General features: G+C 40.9%; 1 protein-coding gene across 2 annotated transcripts in view; it reads left to right on the top strand.

Annotated features, from left to right (window-relative positions):
* CACNG2 (calcium voltage-gated channel auxiliary subunit gamma 2) overlaps positions 1–13,265 on the top strand; it is a 174,213-nt gene that overhangs the window by 114,845 nt on the left and 46,103 nt on the right. The gene's annotated exons all lie outside the window — the stretch shown is intronic.

The following is a 13,265-nucleotide window of genomic DNA, read 5'->3' as shown; positions in this document are numbered from 1 at the left end:
CTATACTAATCTGGTGCCTGGTGCCTGGTGCTCCTGGTCAGTCCAAAGACAGATCTGGGAATATGGGTTCAGCCTGTGTTGAAGGCACACAACAAGAACAATTGTTTTAATTGTTCTATTTATAGCTGCTTTTTAACATTTTGACAGCATGTTTAGTTCTGTTTTAATGCTGATCTTTTGTATTTTAAACCATGTTGCTTTTGATTTCATTTGTAAGGTGCTTCAGGTCCCAGTTGGGGGGGGGGGGAGAGACAGGATGTAAGCGATGATGATGATTGGTTGGTTGGTTGGTTGGTTGATTCAATACTTGTTTTAGTCAGGCTTAGGACTCGTCTACATTGGCCAGAATGCTCTAGGCTGCTCCCAGAATATTCTGGACTTGGAGTTGTTTCACATTCCCCCTGTTCCCTCTGTACTCCATAATAACACCAAAGCAGCTGTCTACAAATATGTCCCCACTGTGTCACCCAGTGCCACTGCTGCTAGTGCAGGTTGCTCCATCTGAAGTGCCCAGTGCCAGTCACATGGCTGGGCACCCTGATATGACCTCAGAGGGAGTGACTGATGCCAGTGTTGTAATGGCAGGCAACACAATAGAGATATGTGTATAGACAGCTGCCTGGCATTACTATGGAGTGCTCTGGGTTTTTCTGAAAAATATGGAGCAAAAACTATATTTTTAAAATAAACAGTTTAAAGTAGTGGAAGTAGGGGCTAGAGCAACCAGAGTAGCCATCAGGGGGATATCCTCTGTCCTATAGGCTACTCAGACAAGCAAGTGCTAGATACCAGCATCCAAGAAACGGATCATATCCTGGTGGAAAAGAGCTATTGGGATATTGCCCTGGGTCCCCTGCAGCAAATCCCTATGAAGTTGCTCATCATGTACACGGCAGTCAACAATAGGGTGGCTTTGGTGTGAAATTGGCCTTACATTGTGAAAACAGTCCACACTCAAATTGGGGATTTGGCCCTGCTTCATGAAACAGGTCACTGTGAGAATGGGGTGAGACCCTTTTATTTGGTCCCCTTAATCCCAGGAAGTGAAAATGGGTCTGAGCCAGCCTCAAATAGCAAAAGGAAATGTTCCTTTTAGGAGGGCTCAGAAAGAGATTTTTGTTTTTTAAAAAATGCACCCAATCTTCCTCCTCTTCCACTCTCCCTTTGTCTGGCTGTTCCTCTCCCATTGTCATCATTTCACAGCCATCACTGTGAGTGTTGGTTTTGCCTTGCCATGTTTTTGAAATGGAGCCAGCACTGGCTCTGTGTCCATCCCAGCAGGTCTTCACACAGTGCTTTCAGCTAAGCAAGAGACCTTGTTTCGTTCCCTCCACTCCTGCTGAAAATCTTCTGGCATTGAGACTGATATAGAAATCTTGTTGTTCAGCATAGCCGTTCATTCCTTTTTCAAGGCAATTAATGGCATCTCTGCTCTAGCCAACCGTTAGGGAGAGACAACAGATCAATAGGGAAAGGGGCAGTAGCCCTGAAGGTCCGTTTGTACCACGGAACTGACATGAGCCAGCATTTGGAAAGGGGAAAAATCAAGACAAATTTGGAGGGTTTGATTGGTATTTTGTGTTTTGACAGGCGAAGGGGGGTTGCAAAGTTTCAGCTGGCCATGAAAATAATAAAAGATATCAGTAAAGGAATTTGAGCACAGGATTAAATAATTCTTCCCCAAAGTTAACCTGATAAGGGTTTGGTGGTGAAAGAAAATATATTCACTATAGCAGAACTACTCATATTTCATAAGATCAGCTCGAATATTAGAACTACATTACACATTCAGTTTTGAAAATTCTATTGTTTCTGTTAAAAGGAAAGAAATGCACATGCTTTACGTCAGTCTTCCACAGCCTGTTGTGTCCAAATAATTGTATGATGGCCTCCATCATCCCTAGCTAATGTGAGGCAACTTTGCCTGGGAATGCTGGGAGTTGTGCAACAAATGAGGTGGAGGAGGCAAATAGACACAGAAAACTGGACATGCTTTTTGAAAGTCGTGGTAAAGGTTAGCAGAATTGTTACAGTTTTTGAGAGAGATAAACATTTCAAAAAAGTTTAACTGTTTCAAGGATTCAAAAATATTGCCATGTTAGTCTGGACATAACTGAAAAAGAAAAGTTGGTATCTTGAGCTTTCATAGATTTGAGCCTGCTTCTACATGCATCTGAGGAAGAAGGGTCATGTCTACAAAAGCTCATGCTACCAACTTCTTTCTTTCAGTTAGTCTCAAAGGTGCTACAAAATCCCTTTGTATACTATTCTAAGGATTTTTTTTTAAAGAAAGAAAGAAAGAATCCAGCAGAATTGTTCTACAACTGGAGGTTTGGATCTGAAACTCTTACTACTAGCATTGTTGTGGTGGATACCCAAATTGCAGCAATAGCTAAGATTATACAACAGGCACTTGGTATGGAAATTGTGGATTTGTGTTAAGTCACTAGGCCTCAGGCCAAACTCTGTGCTGGGTTTTTACAGGTTCTCCTGTGGACATGCCAAAGAAAGATAAGCCAGCAGCATCAGCAATGGGATATGACAGAACAAAGGACCTTCCTCAATCAGCAGCTGTCCAGCTGTGTGTATAGTATTCATAGACATTCTGGCAGGTCCAGAACAGGAGATGGTGTTCTGAGCATTATGGAAAATTGACATACCAGCTGATATGGAATGAATACAAAAAGGCACAGCTAGAGGGAAAGAGAGGCTCTGGAAAGCAGCCACAGAGATGACAAAGGATAGACTGGTCATCTTACGAAGAGAGCAAAGGGAGGCAGAGTGGTAGGGGGCTTACTGTCTAATACAGCCTTCCCTCAACCTCAGCATCATGCAGATGCATCAGACAACAACTCCTATCATCCTCACCTAAGTGCTTGGAACTGTAATCTGACATCTCTGGAGATCTCTAGAATGGAGGAAGCTCAGAGCTAAAAAAAACAAAAACACCTTTGGTACTATGACTCCCAGAATCCCCCAGGAAGCATGGCTTCTGTCCATTGGTGTTGGGAGATTCTGGGAATGCTAGTCCACACTTGAGAATGCTTCATTATCCTCCAGCTGTACTTAACATCCTCAATGCAGTATTTGTTTTCTCATATGGCATGTTAGCTTTTGGTCCAGTTCAAAATGTTATGCACTTCAGACAGGAAGACACATCCCAGTCGCCCTTTTTCCTGATTTTATTGTTATAGCAATAGCAAGTACATTTCTATACCACTTATCAATGAACTAAGCACTCCCTGAGCAGTTTACAGTGTGTAAGCTAGTTGCCCCCAACAAGCTGGGTACTCGTTTTAGCAACCTAAGGAAGGATGCAAGGCTGAGTGGACCTTGGAGCCCCTAGGATCAAACTCACAGTCTTGTGGCTGCAGTACAGACATTTAACCACTGATCCATGAGGGCTCCTGATTGTTGCCTCGTCACCCCTCCCTTCTATGCCTTGTTTTGTGGGGATTGTGGTACAGGCAGTCTCCAGGGCCACTTTACCCATAAGGCTTTGCTCTGAGGAGTGAGGTATTTCAGCCTGGCAGTCTACCAGCAGAAAAAAACAAACCCAAATAGTAGCAGTCTGTAGTACGATTTAGACCACTGATTGAGACATTAGCTGTAACCCACAGTACAACCTTCCCAGTACTCAGGAGGTAATGATGTGATCCATCACCTTACCCAATCCACCAATGCGATGAGAGGCTGACCCTCTTTCATGTGGACACTGGCTGTGGGTGTCTGCGAGGTTTTTCCAAACCTAGCTCAAATGGAAACTACCCTAATCTAATTAATATCCACTATGTGGTTGGGGAGTGGGGGGATATAGCAAAGCTACTGCTTCATCAAAAAGTATCACTACTATCAGGATTGGTGTGTGCTTTCAAAATGTTTCTGACTTGTGGCAACCTTAAGCCAAACCTGTCATAGGGTTTTCTTGGCAAGATTTGTTCGGGGGGAGGGGGTTGCCTTTGGCTGCATCTACGTTGCAGAAATAACTGTAGTTTGGCACCACTTTACCTGCCCTGGCTCAATGGTATGTAATTTTGGGGTTTGTAGTTTTGTAAGACATTTAGTCTTATCTATCAGAGAGCTCTGGTGTTACAATAAACGTCAATTCCAGGATTCCCTAACATTGAACCAGGGCAGTTAAAATGGTGTCAAGCTTCATCATTTCTGCAGTGCAAATGCAGCCTTTGTCTTTCTCTGAGACTGGGAGAGTATGACTTACCCAAGGTCATCCAGTGGGTTTCCTTGGCTGAGTGAGGATTGAACCCTGGTCTTCCAGGTCCTAATCCAACATTCAAACCACTCCATCATGCTGGCTCTCATAAAACCATACAACAGACAGAAATTCTGTGAGTAAAGTTTTTCCTAGCAAGCATAGAAAAGCAGGAATGGGCGGGTTTCACCTACGGAGTTTATGATTGTCACTTAGCTGTTAAAAGCACAGTCTGTTAGGGAAAGTGTCTGTCAAGGGTGGAAAGTGGCAAACCTAATTTGTCTGCCAACGTATTATGTCTGTCCTACTTGGGACCTGGATCTCACAAGTTGGTGGCATGTGTTCAGTTTTGACATTCCGAATATCTTAAGAGTGTGAAATGTGTGGGGATTAAAAGAAGAAGAAAAAGGAGAAAAGATGATGACACCTAAGTCTACACATGTGTCTTTGGATTACAGAGAGGTTATTATTTTCGTTCTCAGATATTAGTGGCAGATTTCAGGGCAAAATATGTACCAGAAAGCTGTCCATGGAAATTGTGTGTCCACAGAGGCTGTGTGCTGCTTTGATTTGTCCATGATCGTACCTAATTTTTGTTCCCCTATAGTAGCAGTTGAACATTTTTAAGCAAACTTTTTATTCAAAACTAACATGTGAAATGAAACAATCAGGTCTGGTAAGCATTGCAGAGGTACACAACAACATATTGAACCTTCTGGACACCACTTGAAAACTTCTTCCAGAATATATCCTATGATGATCCTTTTTCTTTTGACAGTCTCCACTTCTTATCGTTTTCTTTTTGGTGGCAAAATTTATACATCTATGCTTTTTCAACATGCCAGGCAGTGGTTTATTGGTTGGTATTATTTTGTTTAATTTATTGTTATTTTAACTAGTTATTGTGGTTTTAAATTAGATATGTTGTTTAATAACTTTTTAAGGGGGGAGGGAAATATATTGTTTTTATGCTGTATGTTATTTTAATGTTGTAAACCGCCCAGATTGGTTCGCCACAGGGCGGTATATAAATAAAAAATTATTATTATTATTATTATTATTATTATTATCTGGTGAGGCAGGCTAATCTCCTTTCTCCTTTTCTTTCTGTTGTGCTCTTCACACATGCTCACTAAGTGACTCTGGAAGCAAGTGTTTACCTAGTCTGTTGTACATCATCGCACACAGACATACTAGGATCACCTAGAGTTGAATCTCATTCCTTCCTTTGTATTTATTGCACTATTTGCTGCAGACACATTGCTGCAACCAAACACCAAAAGTCTCATTTTCTCCTGTTCTCTTTCATCATTGTCCCAGTCCAATGAAGCCAGAAAAACAGCTAGACAAAAGACAAGAAAGAGGGGCTGGTCTGGGCTACTGTAAAACGACTTTGTAAAAAGGAGCTTCTTTGTATGAGACTTTACTTATTGGGGTGTACCTGTATTCTTCTTTCCTGTCTAGTTTGTTGTTGTTGTTAACTGCCTTTGAGTCAACACCAACTTATGAAGGAGATATCTCCAGGATACACACACCCCTATTCTCTGCTGCTCTGCTTAGGTCCTGCAGACTCAGACCCATGACTTCCCTGATTGCGTCTAGCCATCTGGCATGTGGTCTACTTCTCTTTCTAGAACCTTCTACCTTTCCTAGCGTTATAGTCTTTTCTAATGAGCCATGCTTTCTCGTGATACCGTGAAGTACAACAGTTTTGTCATCTTGGCTTCCAGGGAGAATTCAGGCTTGATCTGTTCTAGGACCATTTGTTTGTCTTTTTAGCTGTCCACAGTGTCCTCAGCATCTTCTCAGCATCTTCTATTGAACCTGAATCAACAGTGTGATGCTGCAGCTAAAAAGCCAATGTGATTCTAGACTGTGTCTAGATCATATTTGGCTTTGAAAATCATTGCAAAGAAAGGGTGGTTGAATGGATGGATGGACAGATGCTCCAGAAATCTACTCACAGTCTAGGCCAGTGTTGTTTAATTACTCTCATGATTTAACTTTCCATATGTATGTAGAGCACCTTTGAGACCAACTGAAATAAAGAAGTTGGCAGCATGAGCTTTAGTAGACTTCAATCTGCTTCCTCAGATGCATATAGTGGAGTGGAAGAAACAGACATATATATGCCACTGGTATGTGACAATGTCAATTCAAATTCAAAATCCTTTGTGTATGGAAATGAAGTAGCAAGTCTAGTTTTAATGATGGATGGTCGTTAGTGAACATAGACATTGTGAACAGTTAGTCTCAAGGGTGCTACAAGATCTCTCTACATACTGATTCTACAAACTAATACAGCTATATCTTTGAATTTTTGCGTATATGATTCCATATAGTGTGTAGTAATCCGCAAGGTACTTTAGAGCCAAGAGTCATTTCCCCTCCCAAAGGTGCTTTAAAAACCTTTCAATCAAAATGTATGGTATGTTTCAAAACTGCTAATTTGATTTTGATTTCTTGATTAGAGTCTCCTATTTTATTTATGACTGAGCCAAGCTATAGAAAATCTTTTAACAATTCATAATCTTAAACTCCTTATTAGATAACAATATATTTTTGTCAGGAATAGAATAAAAGGCGTGAAAGCATCAGATCTTCAAAGCTAAGCAGGGTCAGACCTGGTCAGTACTTGGAAGGGGGAACCACTAAGGCAGTGGTGGAGAACCTTTTAGAGGCCGAGTGCCCAAACTGCAACCCAAGCCCCACTTATTTATTGCAAAGTGCCACATCCCTCTGGATTTCTAATGACAAACTCTAGTGAAGTCTGTGTTGGGATGATGGTGCATGTGCCCACAGAGAGGGCTCTGAGTGCCACCTCTGGCACTCGTGCCATAGGTTCGCCATCACTGCACTAAGGAATACCAGTTGATGTAATTTGTATTTGAGAGAAAGACAAGTATTCATTGCCTAAGAAAACCCTATGAAATTCATAGGGTTGCCATAAGTCAACAGGTACCTTGAAGGCACGCATATACAACAGTAGAAAGAGTTACTTCCTCTCAATGGAAGAAGCTGAGACAGGGATAGGAAATGTGTAACCCTTTGGATGTTGCCATATGTAAACACCCATCATTCCTTACCATATGCTGGCTAGGGCTGATGATAGCTGCAGTCTAATTAACATCTGGAGAGCCTCACGTTTCCCACCCCTGGGCTAAGAAATGTTTTATATAAGCTTTCTGCAAGCTGGCATCTCTGATATATGTTGTCCTACAATGTCCACCATCCCTGGGGTGGATGAGAGTTTAGTCCAACATTTTTTTTAAGGTTCCAAGTTAAGCAAGGCTGTTTTCTATACAGATAAGAGACAATTTTTTCAGTAATTATAGCATAGTTTTCTATAGGTAGTGTTTATTTTTGACGGGGGGGAGCAGCTCTCTGTCTTTACAGAGAAAGATATAATGAGATTCAGCAGATGGAATCTTTTCAGGTGAGAAATTTTCTGCAAGATTGAAGGCTAAGTTATAATATACACAGATGTTGACGCCTCTCTGGCAAGAAAAACAGCCATTGCATATTCATTTGAATTTACCCGAATTTAAAATATCCCCTCTGATTAGCATTGATGAAAGGCTCTAGAATGAAAGAGAAAAAGAAAGAAAGAAAGAAAGAAAGAAAGAAAGAAAGAAAGAAAGACCTTCAGTCAGATAACAAATGGCCCAGCTGGCACAACCTTAATCAATGCACCCTGAAAAATGTATTCTCTGTCATTCAGATTCTTTTAAGGGCATATCCACACTGCAAACATCTATTGGTTTTATTCAATCTAAACTGCCTATGGCTATGGATAATAGCAAGAAGTTTATTTATTGCTCTATTGCTAAAGGCTTTCCAGATTCTTATATGTAGCATTATCAGTGGAAACAAGCCAGACATGTCAAAAGCCAGCTATGGTTGGGAGTGTGTTTTTACTGGGATCAAGGCAAAAGGTTAAGCACTTCTCCCCACTCAACAAGATACTGGTTGTCTATCTGTGTGTTCCTTTCTTATACAACTGTTTCAGGCATCATCTGGGGGGGGGGGTATCATGAAATTGATAACAAAAGGTCTGTTAGTCAATTTGTGCTTATTGTATGTTGTTGTTTTCCCCACTGGACAGAGGGAGAAGCATTTGTTGTGTTTTCTGCCTCAGATGGAAAAGAACTCTGCTGACTTTTGGCTAATATTCCCCTCAACCTGGCAGAGTGGAGGGTATCCTTTGCTTTTCTCCTTCCAACAACAGAATTTTCTGGACCAATGAAGACTTTCCAGATCACAACAGATCTCCTACTTGGTCTTGTGATGCAGACAGCAAAAGAAAGAGGCCCCTTGCTTGTCACCAGGCCAAAATTCTCCAACCTTTTCTTTAAGGGGGAAAAAAAACTCTGCAAAACTATTGGTGATCCATAATTAGATGACAATTTGAACAGGTTACTATTTTGAACTGCAGTTCCTAGAACCTTCCAGCCAGTGCGGTGATTGACCCTGCTAACTGGGAAATTTGGGGAGTTAACCACAAAAATAACCTGTCCAAGCTATCACCAATAGTTTTGGTCCAAACCCTGATACAGCCTGGTTTCTTAACAACTTTCAAGCTTCTGCTGCTTCCTAAATTCAAGGCACTGAGTAAGTTATATTCACACAGTTGCAGAATGCACTGCAGTGCTCCATGGAGCAACACAGTACTCCTTATCAGCTGCTCACATTATTCCCCACCCACCCACCATCCCCAAATCTAGCAGCAGGCACATGCCAGATCCCCCAGATGCTCTGCTTTTTAGAACTTCTCCTCTGTTTGCATTGTCTTTTCTGCTCTATCCTTGCAGAGCAGGCTACCTCTGTTGCTATTTCAGCTCAGTTCAGCACCCCTTGACACTCACAACACTTCTAGTCCAATTTACAGTAAACCAAGCATGAAATTTATTTAAGAAAGTAATAGGATAGTGCAGGATGAGGTGAGATTAGAGAGATGCAAAAAGCGTTTTAAGGAACCGGGAGGGGAAAAAATACAAAACACAGCTTCTGTCCTAATGCTTTAGACTTCTGTCCTTCAAGATAAGTTTGCTTATCGAGTGTGCTGTCATGAGTCATGCTGTTGTGCTGAGCAAAAAGCAGAGATGGCTTTTCTCCCTAGGCCTGATGTCGCCTGGTCATTGGTGGGGAACAATGGGCCCCAGTGTTCACTTTAGCTGCTCTCAGTGTAAAGCTAGCTTGGAATGTACCTTGAGTCATGCCTATCTGCAGAAGGAGCTATCCAAAGTGATGAACTTATTATACAGATAGAACTTAACATATTGCATGCCTCCTTTGAGCCTGGACTATAACCCAGAGCATATGTATGACCCCACTGGAACAGAAGCCCTATTTTGTGTGTGTGCGCACATGCACACGTGTGCACGCATGCTCAAAAATTCTGATTTTCATGAAACTAAGAACTTCCTTAGATGTCTTTGCACTCAACAGAAATTGCTGCCCATACCTCCTGCAATATCTGTTTATAGCCTATTACATTTGTGAACAGATTATTGCAAAGACCCTGTGCACTGTTTTTCAGTAAGACAAATTTGTTGTTGTTGTGTGCCTTCAAATCAATTCTGACTTATGACGACTGTAGGGCGAACCTAACATGGTGTTTTCTTGGCAAGATTTGTTCAGAGGAGGCTTGCCCTGAGCTGAAAGTATATGAATTGCTATCCAGTGGCCAAGCTAGGAATCAAACCCTGGTCTCCAGAGTCATAGTCCAGCACTCAAGCCACTACTCCATGCTACCTGGCCATAAAATTCCCACTACTCAAGGAAGGCAGTGGGGACATGAAGCAATACTGAAATATAAATTGGTTCCTATCCACCCTTTTGAAATGTTCAGCTCTGAATATGGGCTTCTCACTTACAATCTTTTCTGTTTGTTTGTTTGTTTGTTTGTTTGGCACAGCTTTTTGGACTACAACTCCCAGAATCCTTCCTGATTAGCATGGCCATGCTGGTTGGGGAATTCTGAAGGTTGCAGTCCATAAAAGCTCTGCTTCTTTTTTTGGTGAGGTGTTGTGGGATACTTTACCACAGCTTAGTATGAGAAATGGTGGGTGTCTCCCTGACTCTAATTCTAAACACTGTATATTTCACCTTTTCTCACCTGGTTTCCACACTGCAGAAATAAAGCAGTTTGACACTGCTTTACCTGCTCTGACTCTATCCTGTAGAATCCTGGGATTTGTAGTTTGGTGAAGCATTGAGCCTGTTCTGACAGGGAGCACTGGTGCCTCACCAAACTGCAAATCCTAGGAAACCACAGGATAGAGTCATGGCATTTAAAGTGTTGTCAGACTCCTTTATTTTTGCAGTGTAGCTACACCCTCAGTTTCAGCCCCTAAAAGGGGACAGATTAGGTTGGGCACCAAATTAATAGCGTGCCCATGGGAGACACAAGTGTGACAGGTTCTGTGGGCCAATTTACTCTCACACTACAAAAATGCCCCCAAAAATTGAAGGTAAAGAAAAATAAGGAGAGGTCAGAAGTCTGATTTTAAAAAAACATGTACCAGTAATTTGTTTTATGTTTAAAAGTGTAGGGAGCCTGCAGCATATTTGAAGGGTGAATTGCTTCTCCAGACACCCCTTTACACTACACAATTACAGAAGTATGATTCCATAGTAGTCATCATGGTTCCATCCTCTGGAATCCTGTGATTTGCAGTTTAGGGTAGTGTGTTACGAATTCTCAGTTAGAGAGCTCTAGTGCCTCACCAAACCACAAATCTCAGGATTCCATAGGAAGCAGCCATAGCAGTTTAAGTGGAATCATACTGCTATCATTGTGTAACATGAAAAGCCTGCAGTAACTTGTAGGAAATATTATTTTCTCCTTCAGGGGTGGGCAGAAAAGGGGCATTCCAGGTAGTCTGGTTGAGGCCAATAAAACAGACTTGGGGGCTACATGCAATCCCAGGGACCAATTTTGCCCACCTGTAGTAGTACTGTATAGTGTAATCATCTTCATACATCGAGGAACCTGAGAGGTAGTATGTTATTGAGCAACTCTAAAGTAAAATGCCCTCGGTCTGGAATGCACATAAGAAACCAAAAACATTGTAAACAGCCATCTGACAGCACTTGAAGATCATTTCTCTGTTCTGAGCTTCACCCAAGTTAGCAATGTCACTGTCTGGAAGTCATGCATTCCTATTCCTTTTTATCATGTTGAAAAAAAGTTAACAGTTTTTCGTGCTCATTACTGTCTCTAAAAGCAACTAGAGATGGTTCAAATTGTTTCTTTTTATTATATATACTTTCGTTTTTTAAAAAAAATCTTAGCTCTGATAAGGAAATGGCACAAATTTGACAAATCCCATTGACTATGTCCATAAAAGTCAATGGAATCCATTGCTCATCACATCAAACAAAAATAGTGTATATTTCTTATGCTATGTTTAAAATGCAAAATCATAATAATGCATGTTGCCAAACCTCATCACACACACGCACACACATACAAACACATACTGTATTACATAAAATCTCCAATGGGCAGTGGTAGGTACTCACCCCTGAAAAGGTATGACTAGTACTTGCCTTCCTTAATGATGCTGAAGATATTTATTTTTATTTATAAGGAGTTAATTGTGAGCCATAGATATGTGTTATTGCCCTATAACATGGTGAGCAACTCAGCCTCCAGTTTTCTTTAGAGCCCCTCTCAAAATGGCTACTAAAAGTTTTGCCATGTCACTTCCTGCCACCATTTTGGGAGGGACTCCAAATCACACCCAGTTATTTGGGAGTGATGGTGGGGTTGGGGGTGTTTAGGGCATTTGTGGGCTTTCTGCTTTTTATGGGTGAAAAATCACTCCAAAATTGTTTTGAAACTTTTTAAATTATATATTGTGGGATATGAGGAACAGGGTCACAAAAGTGGGGTTCAGGGGGGCAGATGTAGCTCATAGACCCCATTTTCCACCACCCCTGCCCTATAAGAACAAATAATTGTGCTTTTAAAAAAAATCTGCTTTTGTCAAATGTGCAAATTGTCGATCCTAGCAATTGTAGAAAAGGTCTTTTAAAATTCCATAGGTTGTGAAATCAAGGGAGCAGAGGAACAGGTAAGGGGCACAGATACTCTAAAGGCACCAGATCTTGTCTGATCTTGGAAACTAAGCAGGGGCAGCTCTGATTAGTACTTGAATGGGAGACCGCCAATGAATACCAGATGCTGTAGGTTGTATATCAGAGGAAGGAATTTACAAAACCACGTCTGGGTATTCTTTGCCTAAAAAAACCTTATGAAACATTCACAGGGTCGCCATAAGTCCACAGATTACTTGAAGACATGTATATACAGAAACCTCACTTTTAAGGCCTATACTTCGTGGCACATAAACATGGTTTATATTAATTTACCTGGTTTTAAACAGTCTTGTTTTAACTTGTCTACTTGCTTGATATGCTTCTAATCTGTATAAAATATTCTTAAGTAAACTGTTTTAAATTGTTTCCATGGTTTCATTGTGCAATGCCCAGAGATCTTGCATATAGGATGGGATAGGAATATTTTAATAAATGAAATAAAATAAATTGCCAAGCAAATGGACAATAAAGGACACAGATCTGCATAAAATGTGCATAAGCTAATTTATAGGCAGACATGCACATCAGAAATACAACATATCTCACCATAGTGAGGAAGATTGTGACTAAGTGGCCTGTTTTGTTTGCATCATTTGTTTACAGAAACATCAGAGTTTATCACACAGGGGAAACTGGAAGCTTAGAAGGGGTTTATCCCATGAAAATCACGCAATTAATATTAAAGTGTGATTAAGATTTTCATGCACAACGGTCATTATCCTAGGAATAACCAGGGAATAACTAGGTAATGAACATCAACAAATCATTCATAGGATTTTCCCATGAATGATTTGTTGCTGTTTATTGCCTGGTTATTCCTGGCTTAAGGGTGCTTTATTCACTTTTGATCACAATGTCGTTTATCAGAAAAGCAAGCAATTGCCCTATTTTCACAGGATATTCCCAGGATAATGGTACTTTAATCATGATGTCATGTGAAAATCTTAAT

This window comes from Sceloporus occidentalis, unplaced genomic scaffold (assembly GCF_023333645.1).
Source record: "Sceloporus occidentalis isolate IW3139 unplaced genomic scaffold, rSceOcc1.0.p SCAF_5, whole genome shotgun sequence".
Classification (NCBI taxonomy): domain Eukaryota; kingdom Metazoa; phylum Chordata; class Lepidosauria; order Squamata; family Phrynosomatidae; genus Sceloporus; species Sceloporus occidentalis.
The sequence above is the reverse complement of the archived record's forward strand: the minus strand, read 5'-3'. Positions and strand labels throughout refer to the sequence as shown.